Below are 13,618 nucleotides of genomic sequence, written 5' to 3'. Positions count from 1 at the left end.
AGCAGGGGCCTCAGTGCCTGGGGACAGGGGGCTCAGTGCCTGGGGATGGGGGGGGCTCAGTGCCTGGGGATGGGGGGCTCAGTGCCTGGGGATGGGGGGCTCAGTGCCTGGGGATGGGGGGGCTCAGTGCCTGGGGACAGGGGGCTCAGTGCCTGGGGACACGGGCCTCAGTGCCTGGGGACAGGGGGCTCAGTGCCTGGACTGGGGGGGAGCCTCAGTGCCTGGGGACGAGGGGCTCAATGCCTGGACAGGGGCCTCAGTGCCTGGGGACAGGGGGCTCAGTGCCTGGGGATGGGGGGGGCTCAGTGCCTGGGGACGGGGGGCTCAGTGCCTGGGGATGGGGGGGGCTCAGTGCCTGGGGACAGGGGGCTCAGTGCCTGGGGACGGGGGGCTCAGTGCCTGGGGACGAGGGGCTCAATGCCTGGACAGGGGCCTCAGTGCCTGGGGACAGGGGGCTCAGTGCCTGGGGACACGGGCCTCAGTGCCTGGGGACAGGGGGCTCAGTGCCTGGACTGGGGGGGGAGCCTCAGTGCCTGGGGACGAGGGGCTCAATGCCTGGACAGGGGCCTCAGTGCCTGGGGACAGGGGGCTCAGTGCCTGGGGATGGGGGGGGGCTCAGTGCCTGGGGACGGGGGGCTCAGTGCCTGGGGATGGGGGGGGGCTCAGTGCCTGGGGACAGGGGGCTCAGTGCCTGGGGACGGGGGGCTCAGTGCCTGGGGACGAGGGGCTCAATGCCTGGACAGGGGCCTCAGTGCCTGGGGACAGGGGGCTCAGTGCCTGGGGACACGGGCCTCAGTGCCTGGGGACAGGGGGCTCAGTGCCTGGACTGGGGGGGAGCCTCAGTGCCTGGGGACGAGGGGCTCAATGCCTGGACAGGGGCCTCAGTGCCTGGGGACAGGGGGCTCAGTGCCTGGGGATGGGGGGGGCTCAGTGCCTGGGGACGGGGGGCTCAGTGCCTGGGGACAGGGGGCTCAGTGCCTGGGGACGGGGGGCTCAGTGCCTGGGGACGAGGGGCTCAATGCCTGGACAGGGGCCTCAGTGCCTGGGGACAGGGGGCTCAGTGCCTGGGGACAGGGCTCCTTGGGCTTTGCACAAAGGCGCTCTGGGTGGGCCCGCCGTGTGGGGGCTGGGGCGTTGTGTTCGGAGGGCTTGGCATCCGAGACTGAGGGCTTACCCAGGTCAGGGTCGGGAGAAGGGACCGGCCGCGTGCCTGGGCCTGGCATCTCGGACCCCTCAGAGCCTTGGCTCCGAGCCTTCTGGGCCCGCGGGCAGGGCAGCGCGCATTGGGCACGGGCCCAGAGCGGCGCGGAGGACGCGCGGCTGGTGATACCGCGCAGGGCCCGCCCCGGCAGGCCTGGACCCTGTGGACGGTCCCTGCAGCCCCCGCCCGGTGCTCCACGCCTTCCCCGCCGTCTGGCCCAGCAGCCGGGCCGGGACCGGTCACTGGGCCGGCTCCGGGCGCAGCGATCAGGCCGGCGGCTCGGCCCTCCTCCCCGCACCGCCGGCCCCCGCGCCGCACCTCTGCCTCGGCCCGCGGGCGCCGCCCCGGCCTCCCGCTCGCGCCTGGGTCCCACCGCCGGCCTTACCCGCAGCGGACCCGGGTCGGAACCGCGGCCCGAAGTGGCTGCTGCAGGGAAGCTCCTTCACCGAGCGCCAGCCGCGGCGCTGGGATTTTGCGCGAGGCCTCCGCCCTGGGCTTGGGGGCGGGCCGTCGCCGAGCGCATCTCCGGCGAGACCGGGTGGGAGGAGACGGGCTGGGGAAGGGGGTCGGCGGAAGGCGCAGCCCTGCTCGCCACCTGGGCCCCCTTGCTGGCTGCACCCCGTCCTCCTTCCCACCCACTGCGTCACCAGCCCCCACCCCCTTTCCCGCTCTCCGGTCACCGGGGCGCGCGGCCCTGTCCCCGTGGGACTGCGCACCGGTCCGCCGCGTTTCACTCTTCCCCGAGTCCCCACCTCCCACCCTCTTCTCCTCCGCCACCCGGCCCCTTCCTCCCTCTTCTCACCCCCTCATCCCCACCCCCTGGGTGTGTCCCAGCGTCCACCTCTGAGCGCCCATGCTGGGGGGCGAGGACGCCTGTCCAGGACCCCACGCTGTCCTGAGCCCCACCCCCAGCAGGCCCCGTTCCCAGGTCTGAGCCCTTCCCCGTGGGCCCCTCCCCCACTTGCCATGATTTGGGGCCCTTATGGTGATTCTGCTGTTCCAGGCCACACCCACTGTTCAGACCCCACCAGGTGGCCCTCCCCACGGCCATTTCACAGCAAGGTCACCTGTAACTTGACTGTCCAAGCCAGGGGTGTGTCCCAGGCTCTGCCTGGTTGGACTTGGGTCCTCTTGAAATGGGGCCATCTTGCCTTCCAGGGTCTGCTCCTGCCTCAGGGACCCTCTTCCCCCTCCCACCTGTGGACATGGGGCCTTGTCCCCACCCAGCCACCTGGGGACATCAGGCCTTATCGGTTTGGGGAGCGGGGAGTCAGGACCTCCTCAGCCTGCCTGACCTCGTTCCGTGTGTGCCATCTCCTGGTTCCACCAGATCCAGTCCCCGGGCTCCGCTGGGCAGTCTCCCTCCCTCCCTTGGTGGCAGATGCCACCTGGGTCTATGGCATCCTCCTGGCCAGACCCCACTGCTGTGTCCCAGGGGCAGCTGGTGTCTCCTGCAAATTCCCAGCAGAGGGCGCCTGCTGTCCGCGTTCCTAGAGGGCAGGGACTGCTCGGTGACTTCTCTTTCCCCACACAGGAGTGCTCAGCAGTGTTGGATGAGTAAGTGAATAAATGCGCTTTTGTCTTCTAACTTTCCAGATAAGTCAGAAGGAAGCATTCTGGGAATAAAAACCATGCTTATTCTTCTAAACGGGAACTACTGTGAAGGTGAGAAGGCTTCTCCTCTGGGTGGGACTGGACCACAGTGTTGTCAGGATCCTGCCAGCACGGGCTGGAAAGTGTTGGGGTGACTGACAGGTGTCCTGGTGGCTGGCCGCTCCCCCCAGCCTCCCCGTCGTGGGACTGATGAGAATCACAGTAAAGGGGTTAATGATGAGAACAGGAGGTTTTCACCGGTTTCTGGGCGAGACAGGAGGAGGAGGGGCAGCTCACCGGGTGCAGGGGGCCTGCGGGGAGGGGAGGGCAGTGGCCGGGCAGGACACGGGCAGCCGTGAAGATGGCAGCTGTGGGAAGCAGGCTAGAAAGGGGGTCGCCAGAGGCCTGCACACTCCGGTGGAGCCCCTCCCGGTCCCACTCACAGCAGCCAGCCACCAGCTGCTCACCAAGGCAACAGGGTTCTCTTGGGCAGCCCTCACGGCTGGGGCCGGCCATGGACGCTGCAGCTTCTCTCTCAGCATCACACGGTGACCCGAGAGCCAGACCTCTCTTCATTTTGGCTCATGGGGTCTGGCTGTGCCCTCCCTGGCGCTGGGCACTTGGGTAATGTCCACTCAAGACAGCCAAGCAGCTAGTACCGCCATGGGGCCTGCTTCCTGGCACACTCTGGGACTTCCAGGACAGGCCACTGTCCTCCCTGCGACTCAAGGGTGAGGCCCAGGAGCCTCACACGGAGGCTGGGACAGGGGCTGCGTGGACGCGGACAGGGCTGAGAGAAGAAGAGGTGGCCGTGGTGCTGCTATTTGGTCTCCAGGATCCAGAAGTGCCAGAGCCGACGTCGGACGTTTTGGGTTAGTGAGGGAGACTCCCCTTTTCATCGAGGCCAGTTAGACTTGTGCTTTCTGTCACCTGCCTCTGGGGAGGCTGCGGGACACGGGCACAGCAGATGCCGCCCACGGCAGCGTGTGCCTGCTGCTCCTGAGAGGGCCCCTGTCCCCACTAAGCAGGGGCTGTGCAGAACCTCTCCGCTCTGTTCCTCTTTCCTTGTTCCCTGGCTGGATTGGGACGTGGGGCCTGGGTGCCCACTGTGGTTGGAAGCAGGGCACCGAGTCAGTGGCTGGGTGGGTCCCCGGCACACAGCTGGGTGCCCCGTCACCCTGCATTGCTGAGCGCTGGGCCTTGTCCCTGTTGGTTTAAGCAATTGCTGCCTGGATATTTTGGGACTTGCAGCCAGATGTGTGTCTCAGACTTCATGAAAGATGGCAGGATTTCTCTATCAGAACAAGAAATAGCAAGAAACTATAGAATAAAATGCCATTCACAGTAGCAGCCGACACCATAATTAACCTTCCGTGGTGCAAAAGGCCTCTGTGGAGCACACGAGGCAGTTACCGAAGACACAGAGGAGATCGGCACGGGTGGAGGGAGCAAGGACAGGGCAGCTTGGTCTGGCGACAATTCTCCACAAATTGATCCGTAAATCTAATGCAATTACAACAAAAAAACTCATCATAATTTTTAGAAGAATCTGTTATGGGCTGAATTTCCCCCCATGCATATGTTGAAGCCCTACTCCCTGGGACCTCAGAATGTGACAGGGCCTTTATTGAAGGGTAATTAAGGTTAAATGAGGTCACTGATGTGGGTGCTAATCCAATCTGACAACTGTCCTTATCAGGAGGAGATTGGGACCCAGACACCCACAGAGGCACAACCGACGACCGTGTGAAGACACAGGGGGAGATGCATCTACAAGCCAAGGGGAGAGGACTCAGGAGGGACCAGCCTGCCAAGTTGTGAGCACATAAATGTCTGTCATTTAAGCCACTATCTGTGGCACTTTGTCATGTTATTAGCAAACTAGTACAGAACCCAAGAGTTTCTAAAGTCTATATGGAAAAATAAAGGCCTCAATAACTAAAATGTTTGAAAAAGAAGGTCAAAGAGGGACCCAGCATGCCAGATATGAAGACATTGTGGAAAGCCATGGTACTAACACCAGCCAGTCTTGGCAAGGAACAGAGAGCAGTCCAAGACAACAAGGACACCATTAACACTTGCGTACGTACTGGTCCGTGTCCACAGGACTAAATCAAGATGAAGAATTTTGGTAGAGAATGGGAAACTAAACAAACAACAAAATGGAAATTCTAGAGCTAAAAAATACATTTTAAAACACAGAAGATTAGATGTGGCTAGAGAGAGAATTAGTAATGTGGAAATCAGAAGAAAATATCCAGAAAAAAAAGCACAGAGAGTAGGATGCTGGAGGCAGAGAGGACACTGCAGAGAGGTCTGACATGCTGTGTAATTGTGGAACCAAGGGAAGTGGGGAGAAAGAATGAGGCAGATGTAATATTTAAAGAAATAATGGCCAATAATTTCCAAAAACTGATAAGAGAAATTAAGTCATGAGTTCTAGAAGCGTTACAAACTCAAAGTGTGATAAATACAAAGAGAAGCATACCTAGGCAAGACAGCTGGAAACCAAGCACAAGACAATCTTAGAGATTCCAGAGGCAGGAGAAACCCAAACTACCCACAAAGAGTAAAAGTAAGACGGACAGCTGCTTCTCAACAGAGAGAGGAAGGAGCTGGCAGAGTGGAGATGTGGTTTGCCAAGTCTCCGTTCCAGTGTCACAGAGCCGACTGTGGAAAGACTGTGAGAGGTGGAGAGGCAGTAGATTAATAACTGCCACGGATAAAAATATATGTCATTTGGCCGGGTGCAGTGGCTCACGTCTGTAATCCTAGCCCTCTGGGAGGCCAAGGCGGGTGGATCGCTCGAGGTCAGGAGTTTGAGACCAGCTTAAGCAAGAGCGAGACCCCGTCTCTACTAAAAATACAAAGAAATGATCTGGACTGCTAAAAATATATATAGAAAAAAATTAACCAAGCATGGTGGTGCATGCCTGTAGTCCCAGCTACTCAGGAGGCTGAGGCAGTAGGATCGCTTAAGCCCAGGAGTTTGAGGTTGCTGTGAGCTAGGCTGACGCCATGGCACTCACTCTAGCCCGGGCAACAAAGTGAGACTCTGTCTCAAAAAAAAAAAAAAAAAAAAAAAAAAAATATATATATATATATATATGTGTGTGTCATGCAAATACTAACTAACGGGAAGCTGAGATAGCTGTATTAATGCCAAAGTAGACTTTAAGACCTAGTGGTTAAGGAAGAAAGCAGGACTAGAGACAAAGAGTAATGCTTCTTAATGACAGAAAGGTAAAATTTACCAAGACGGTAAAACAATACTAAATTTGCATGAACTTAATCACATAACCTCAAAATATATAAAACAAAAATAGTAAGAAAGGAGATTTATAGCACAAAATCATTGACATAAATTTAAAACTTTCACAGCATGATGCATCTCTTGAATATATTTATCTCCAAGGACACGTGCCACACACACCGTGGGGTGGGCTGTGACGAAGGAAGTGGCAGGCGGGACCACGACTCCAGGGAGACGTCCGCACGGCGAGGAGACAGCCAGGAGGACGGGAGTGCTGGATGCACTCGATTTCTCCCTCAAGCACCAGGAAAGAAAGAAAAGGCAGAACAACCCCGGACGGGTGTCTCCTCTATTCATTAGACCTAGTAAGTTTTAGATAAAAGAACCAAATAAAACAAATTCTTGTTTCTGAGGAGAGGCGGCACTGTGTGTTTAGTGGTGCCCTTTGTCCTCCTGGCCGGGGGCATTCACTGGCCTGTGCGAGGCAGCTGAGGCTGGTCTTGGGGTCTGCTCTGCGGAGCTGGGACCTCCTGCCGAGGTGGCTGTGGGCTTGGGGGTGGGGCATGCAGGGCAGGCAGCCCCCACAGAAACCGTCCAGACCCCCTGTTGGGGGAGCGGCAGTGGAGAGGGGGCTTCCTGTGGGCCCCCACCTGCCTTCCAGGCAAGGCTCCTTGGGGCCAGCGTGAGGAGCTGTCCCCCGGGCAGGTGCTGACACTCCCGGGCCAGGGGCCGAAGCCCTGGTCTAGTCTGTGTGGCTCCTCCCCTGTTGCTTCGGGGGCCGTCTCGTTTGTGGCCACTCTGGTCTCTGCAGCTCCAGCTGGCTGACGGCCCTGGTCGGAGGGGCCGTGGGCTGCCCTGGGCAGCGTCTGTGAGCAGAGGAGAGGAGGGGAGCGGGTCCTGCAGCAGGGGCTCAGCAGGGCCCGGGGGCCCGGAGGAGTTGGGCCAGGGCCTCCCTGATGTTGTGGTTCCTCAGGCAGTAGATGACCGGGTTGAGCAGGGGTGTCACCGCCGAGTAGAGCAGGGAGGCCAGCTTGTTGAGGTCGAAGGAGCTGATGGCGTGGGGCCGGGCGTACGTGAAGGTGGTGGTGGTGTAGAAGATGGCCACCACGGCCAGGTGGGAGGCACAGGTGGAGAAGGCCTTCCGGCGGCCGGGGCCGCTTGGGATCCTCAGCGCCGTGGCCAGGATGTGGGCGTAGGACGCCGTGGTCACCAGCAGGGAGGTTGCGAGCGCAGCCAGGGCTGCCACGAAGTCCAGCGTTTCAATGGCAGTGGTGTCGGAGCAGGAGAGCCGCAGCAGGGGTGAGATGTCGCAGAAGAAGTGGTTGAGGACGTTGGGGCCACAGAATGTCAGGCGGGAGATGAGGGCCATGGACACAAAGGAGGCCAGGAAGCCACCGAGCCAGGCGCTGAGGGCCAGGTGCAGGCAGAGCCTCGAATCCATGATGGCCGGGTAGTGCAGTGGGCGGCAGATGGCCAGGTACCGGTCACAGGCCATGGTGGCCAGGAGGAAGCACTCGGAGGAGCCGAGTGAGAGGAAGAGGAACAGCTGGGTGAGGCAGCCGGAGAAGGAGATGGTGCTGCCCTGTGCCAGGAGGCCGGCCAGCAGCTTGGGGACAGTGACCGAGGTGTACAGAGTCTCCAGCACCGGAAGTTTGGCCAGGAAGAAGTACATGGGCGTGTGCAGTCGGCTGCTGGCTCGGATGGTCCCCACGATGACCAGGTTCTCCAGGACGGTCACCACATAGGTGACAAGGAATGACCCGAATAGTAGCCCTCGAAGATGGCACAGCTCTGGGAAGCCCAGCAAGACAAACTCTGTCATCAGATTGCCGCTGGAGTTGCTCATGGTCCCCCCTGGCTGGGGAGGCCACTTCTGGGCACCCTGGAGCAGCAGAGAGACTCGGGTGTGGTGTGTGCTGGGGCCAGGCCCTCTGCTCCCCTGGTGCGAGCTGGGCAAGTGACCCGTAGCCCCTTCTGGGGTCTCAGAGGTGGGGCCTGCCGCGCCTGCGTGGCTGCCTGAGGACCCGTGGAACTCCCGCCCCGGCTCCTGGGACAGGCCAGGTGCCCAGGCAGGGAGAGGACACATTCCCACTGTGTACCTTTGGGACCCGCAGCAGAACTTATCTGTCATCTCCACCTCTCAGGGCGACATGCACAATTGCCCCAAGCTAACCTGGCCCAGGGGCCTTGTGACCTGTACACACCCGTGTAAGCAGATTATACCCCTTTACACACCTCCCTATATGCCCTGAGCTGCGTCATCTTCCCTGTCTCAACATGCAGGTACATGGCCAGATGCACGCACCTTCCCCCTAGTGCACACGCACGCCAGGTGAACACACACCCCCCCCCCGGGCGCACACACAGCGCGGGGAAAGACCTGCTTTGGGCCCTTCCTGTCCTCCTCCAGGGCGGGCCGGTTCATGCCGCTCGCTGTGGCCAGCGGCCCCTCATGTCTGGGGAAGCACCGGGTGACAGGCCGCCCTGCAGGGGAGAACGCAGCTAGGGGGGCGTTTGCAGAAGGGCGGGGGCTCCTCCCACCGTTAGGCCCCCGATGTCCTCCTCCTGCAAAGCCGCGGCGGAGGCAGAGGCGGGAGCGGTGGCTAGGAGGCTCCGACGGGCCTGTGCGGCTGGGGCTTTGGTGCGGGGCCATGCCAGCAGTTGCGTGCCCGAGGGCAGGGGGCGTGGATGGTGGGGGGGCTGGGCAGGGGCTGGGGAAGGGGCGCGGCCGGCAGCAGCTCCTGGGGCAGCCCGGTCCCCCTGGTGGGAGGTGAGCCCCAGACGCTCCCTCCTGCTGTGCCAGGGTCTGTCTGTGCTTGCACAGCGGGGGGTTCCCGTGGGCAGGTGAAATTCTCCGGCGACCCTTAGCCCACCCTTCCAGCGTCCCCCTCCTCACCTGGGAAGGTGAGCTGCTCAGTGAGGCGGCTCAGAGGCGCCCCCCGACGGCAGCGGCCGCAGGAGCGCCGGGGGGCTAAGGGCGCCCACGACAGGGCCCCGCGGGAAGCCGGTGGGGGCGCAAGGCCGGTGCGGAGCGGACTGCGGACCCCAGCGCCCGGCCGATGTCACCGGGCGCGCCGGCCGCGGGCTGCAGAGCAGGGCGGGACTCCCCGGCTGCGGGCGCTGGGCAGCGGGGCTGGCTGCCCGGTCCGACCTCTGCGGGCGGCCCGTGTCTGAGGACGCCCGGAACCTGCTGTCTGCCCTCGTCGCCTTCCCCAGGCCCTTCGCCTCCACACCAAGGTCGCGCCAGCCGGACCTCCCTTCGCAGAAGGTGCGGAGTCTGCGCGTCTCTGCGCCAGGGTCTGTGCGAAGCGCGGCATCTCGCCGGGCGCCCCGCGGGCCCCCATGGGTTTTATCGGGCTCCTTCGTGGCCTTGCCCTCCGCGTCCGCGTTTCTGCTCCCCAGCCTGGAGGACTCTAATTGCAAAATGTCGCACCGGTGGGACTCTCAGAGCAATTTGCGGAGGCGCCCCGCAGGTCCGCGGCGGGGTCCGTGCGGGACGCGTCGGCGCCGGCGCCTGCCCGCGAGCGGGGCTGCTGGGGACCCTCGCCGCCGCTCGGGGCCTCGCCCGAGGCTGGGGGTGCTGAGTGCTGCCAGAGCTTTCCGAACGCCCATTTCGTTTTTATTGCTCTTCTATGCATGACATTTGTTTATTCATTTATTTATAAAATCGCGTGATGAACACACACGCCTGCCCTCAGCACAAGACTTGCTAACGCACGACCTCCCCTCTCCCGCCGTCGGAGGGCCCCCACTGGGATTCTCGTGCACTTAAAGCGTTTTAACTACATACAACACACGTCCTCGTTTTGCCTGCGTGTGGACTTCACGACAAAGGATATCGCGCTGTCTTGTCCTCCTGGTCTTGCTTCTTTGTGTCACTAAGACTTTTCCTCCTCCCAGCAGCTGTGCCCGGCGGATTCTGACGCCTGTGTAACACGCCGTCGTGCGACGACGCCACACTCGTGAACGCGGTCCTTGTGCACGGAGGCTGGACTGTCTCCCGCCGCCCGTCGTTATGAGTAGCAGGGCTGTGACATTCCTGTGCACAGGCCCTGGCCGTGCACGGACGCTCCCCTCGGATCTACACCTAAGAATGGGGGCACTGAGGTGACCTTTGCACAAGACTGTGCAAGAAAATATCAAGTTCTTTCCCAAGTGCTGTACTGATTACACATCTACCATCCATCCCCCACCCTTTCCAACAGGTGGTAGAATTCTTAATCTTGGCCCACACAGTGGGCAAAAGCCGGCAACTCACTGTGGTGGTGATTTGTATTCCCTGCTTCTTTGAACACGGTTAGTATCCATGTGTTTCTGCTTCCGTGAGATGCCCGAGTGTATCTTTTGCCCATTTCTCCTAATGGTGTCATCTTTTACTTGATTTGTTTGAATTCTTTATATATTCATTTCTAAATTTCTTTATTGAGGTACAATTTGCACAGTGAAGTGAAGGCACCTTGAGTGTTGAGTTCGGCAAATGCACAGGTGCTTGGAGCCCAGCAGGTGCAGCGTCCCTTCACCACAGACATCCTGCATGCCCTTCCCAGGTAGACCTTGACTCCCCACTTTGCGGCAACCACTTTGTGATTCTTTTCTTCATAGATTGGTTTTGTTTGTTCTAGAACACAATATAAATGGAACCACACAGTGTCCTCTCTTTTGTCTCCAGCTTCTGCTCAGCATAATGTTTTTGAGGCATACCGAGGGTGTCAAGTGTTTGTTCCATTATATAAATAGACACAGATGATCTGGAAGTGTATTATTTAATTTTCAAATACTTGGAGGTTGTCTGGAGATATCTCTCTGTTATTCACTTCTTTTTTAATTGCACTGAGACCAGAGAAGTACTTTGTATAAACTCGAATTGTTTGTGATTTGAGATTTATTTTATGGTCTAGATTGGGGTCTCTACTGGTAAGCAATGTGTGTTCACCTCCCCAAAATGTGCACTTGCTGTTGTTGGGTGGCACATCTTATAAATGTCAGTCAGGTTAAGCTGGTTGATGGTGGTGTTCGATTTCTTATATCCTTACTGATTTTGTCTACTTGTTCTGTCACTTGTTGAAAGAGGGATATTTAAATCTGTGGCTCTTAATTGTGCATTTGTCTATTTTTTCTTGAGGTTATATTGTTTTTTGCTGCATATATTTTTAGGTTGTTTTTAGGTGCATAAATATTTAGGGTTGTTTTGTCCTTCAAAGAATTGACCTTTTTATAATTATGAATTTATTTCCTTTGTCCCTGGTAATATTTGTTACTCTGAAATCCACTTTGTTTGATATTAACTCCAACTTTCTTCCAATAGTGTTTGCACGATATATCTGTTACCACTCTTACTTTAAGCCTGTTTGTATCTTTCTGTTTAAATTGTGTTTCTTGTAGGCAACATATAGTTGGATCATGTCTTTTTATCCAATCTGAGAATCTCTGCCTTTGATTGGGATATTTAACCATTCACATTTAATGTGATTATTGATATGGTTAGATTTAAATTTACCACATTACTATTTGGTTAAAACTTATCCTGTCTGATTTTTGTTCCCTTTTAGGGTTAGACTAAACCTTTAACTTATCACACTCTACCTTCAAGTGCTATTTTATCTTGTCACATATATTAATAAAATCTTTACAACAATGTGCTTTCACTTCTCCCCTACTGGCCTTTGTCCTACTGTGATCACAGATTTTATGTTCACGTGTTATAAATCCCACACACATTGTTATTATTTTTGGTCATACAGACAATTGTCTTTTAACTAATAAGGAACAGTGAACATTATGTGTATTCATAAGCTTCTTATCCACTATTTTTGGTCATACAGACAATTGTCTTTTAACTAATAAGGAACAGTGAGCATTATGTGTATTCATAAGCTTCTTATCCACTGTGCTTGCCGTGGCTTTGTGCACATCCATGTTTCCTTTTAGTATCATTACATTTCACGTAATGCTGGTCTGTTAGTGATACGTTCTTTCAGCTGCTGTATGTATGAAAAAGTCTTTATTTTACTTTTGTTTTTGATAGATACAGTATAGCATTCTAGGTTGACTTTTTTTTCATTTCAATACTTAAAAGATGCTGCTCCATTTTCTCATTTTCATTGTTTCTAATGAGACATCTGTGGTCATATTTATCTTTGTTCCTCTGGCTGCTTTTAAGATTATCTCATCATTGGTCCTGAGCAGTTTGATTGTAATGTCCCTTGGTATGGTTTTCTTTGTTTCCTGTGCTGCGATTCATTGAACAACTCGGACTCATGGGTTTGTAATTTTCTCCAGAGTTGGAAAAAAACCAAAACCAAAGCCAAAACTAGTGATGGAGTGTGTTGAAGGGTCCCAGAAAACAGCTGGTTGAGCTCCCAGTGGAGTTCTAGAACAATCTGAGCAACAAAACAAAGAAGCCAGTAGTGACTGTGACCCAAAGTAAAAAATAAATACCCATGTGCCACCATTTCTTAGTGACAAATGGTGCTGAGCCTATTTTCACATTTTTTCATCTGAACGTCATTTTTGGAAAGGCGTTAAAGTCTTAATTTTAACACAGTCAGAATTTTCAATCTTTTCTTTTATGATTCACTTTCTTTTAAAGGGAATTCTCGGCTACTCTGAGACCAGAATAATATTTATTTATATATTATTGGGAATGTTTTTAAGGATTCATTTCTTTTTAAACTTTCTTTTCTTTTTCCTTTTTTCTAATTGAGGTGAAATTCATGTAACAAAACATTAATGATTTAAGTGCACAATTCAGTGATACTTAGTACATTCACAGTGTCAACTCAACCATACCTCAATCTAGCTCCGAAATAAAACCCTGCACCCACTCAGTACCCAGCCCCGGCAGCCGCCGCGTTGGCTCTGTCTCCATGGATTCGCTTATTCTGAGTGTTTCATGTAAATGGAATCGTACAGCCTGTGCCTTTTGTGTGTGGCTTTGTCACTTATGATGTTTTTGTTCGTCTGTACTGCAGGGTGCTGCGTTCCTTCTGAAGGCTGGACGGTGCCCCACTGTCTGCGTGGCCTCATCCTGTGTGTCCGTCCATCTGCCACGGACACTGGGCACTTCCACATGGTGGCTCCTGTGAGTAATGCCGCTGTGGACATTCGTGGACAAGTATTTGTTTGAGTCTCTGCCTTTCAGTTCTCTTGGGTGCACCCGGGAATGGACTTTCTGGATCATATGACAATTCCGTGTTTAGCTTTTTGAGGAACTGCCAGACTGTTCCCACAGAAGCTTGTTTTACACTGCTACCAGCAGCATACAAAGATTCCAATTTCTCCACGTTCTCACCAACACTCATTTTCTGCTTTTACAAAATTATACCATCCCAGTGGGTGTAAAGTGGTGTCTCACTGGGGTTTTGATTTGCATTTCCCCGATGACTAATGGCGTTGCTGTCTTTTCTCAAGTGCTCATTGGCCCATTTGCATTTCTTCTTTGCAGAAGTGTTTTTTCAAATCCTTTACCCATTTTTACATTGGGTTGTTTGTGTTTTTGTTGTTGAGTTATGAGCGTCCTTTACATATTATGGAAACTAGAACCGTATGAGATATATACTTTGCAAAACTTT

Source organism: Lemur catta, chromosome 14, assembly GCF_020740605.2.
Source record: "Lemur catta isolate mLemCat1 chromosome 14, mLemCat1.pri, whole genome shotgun sequence".
Lineage (NCBI taxonomy): Eukaryota > Metazoa > Chordata > Mammalia > Primates > Lemuridae > Lemur > Lemur catta.
The sequence above is the reverse complement of the archived record's forward strand: the minus strand, read 5'-3'. Positions refer to the sequence as shown.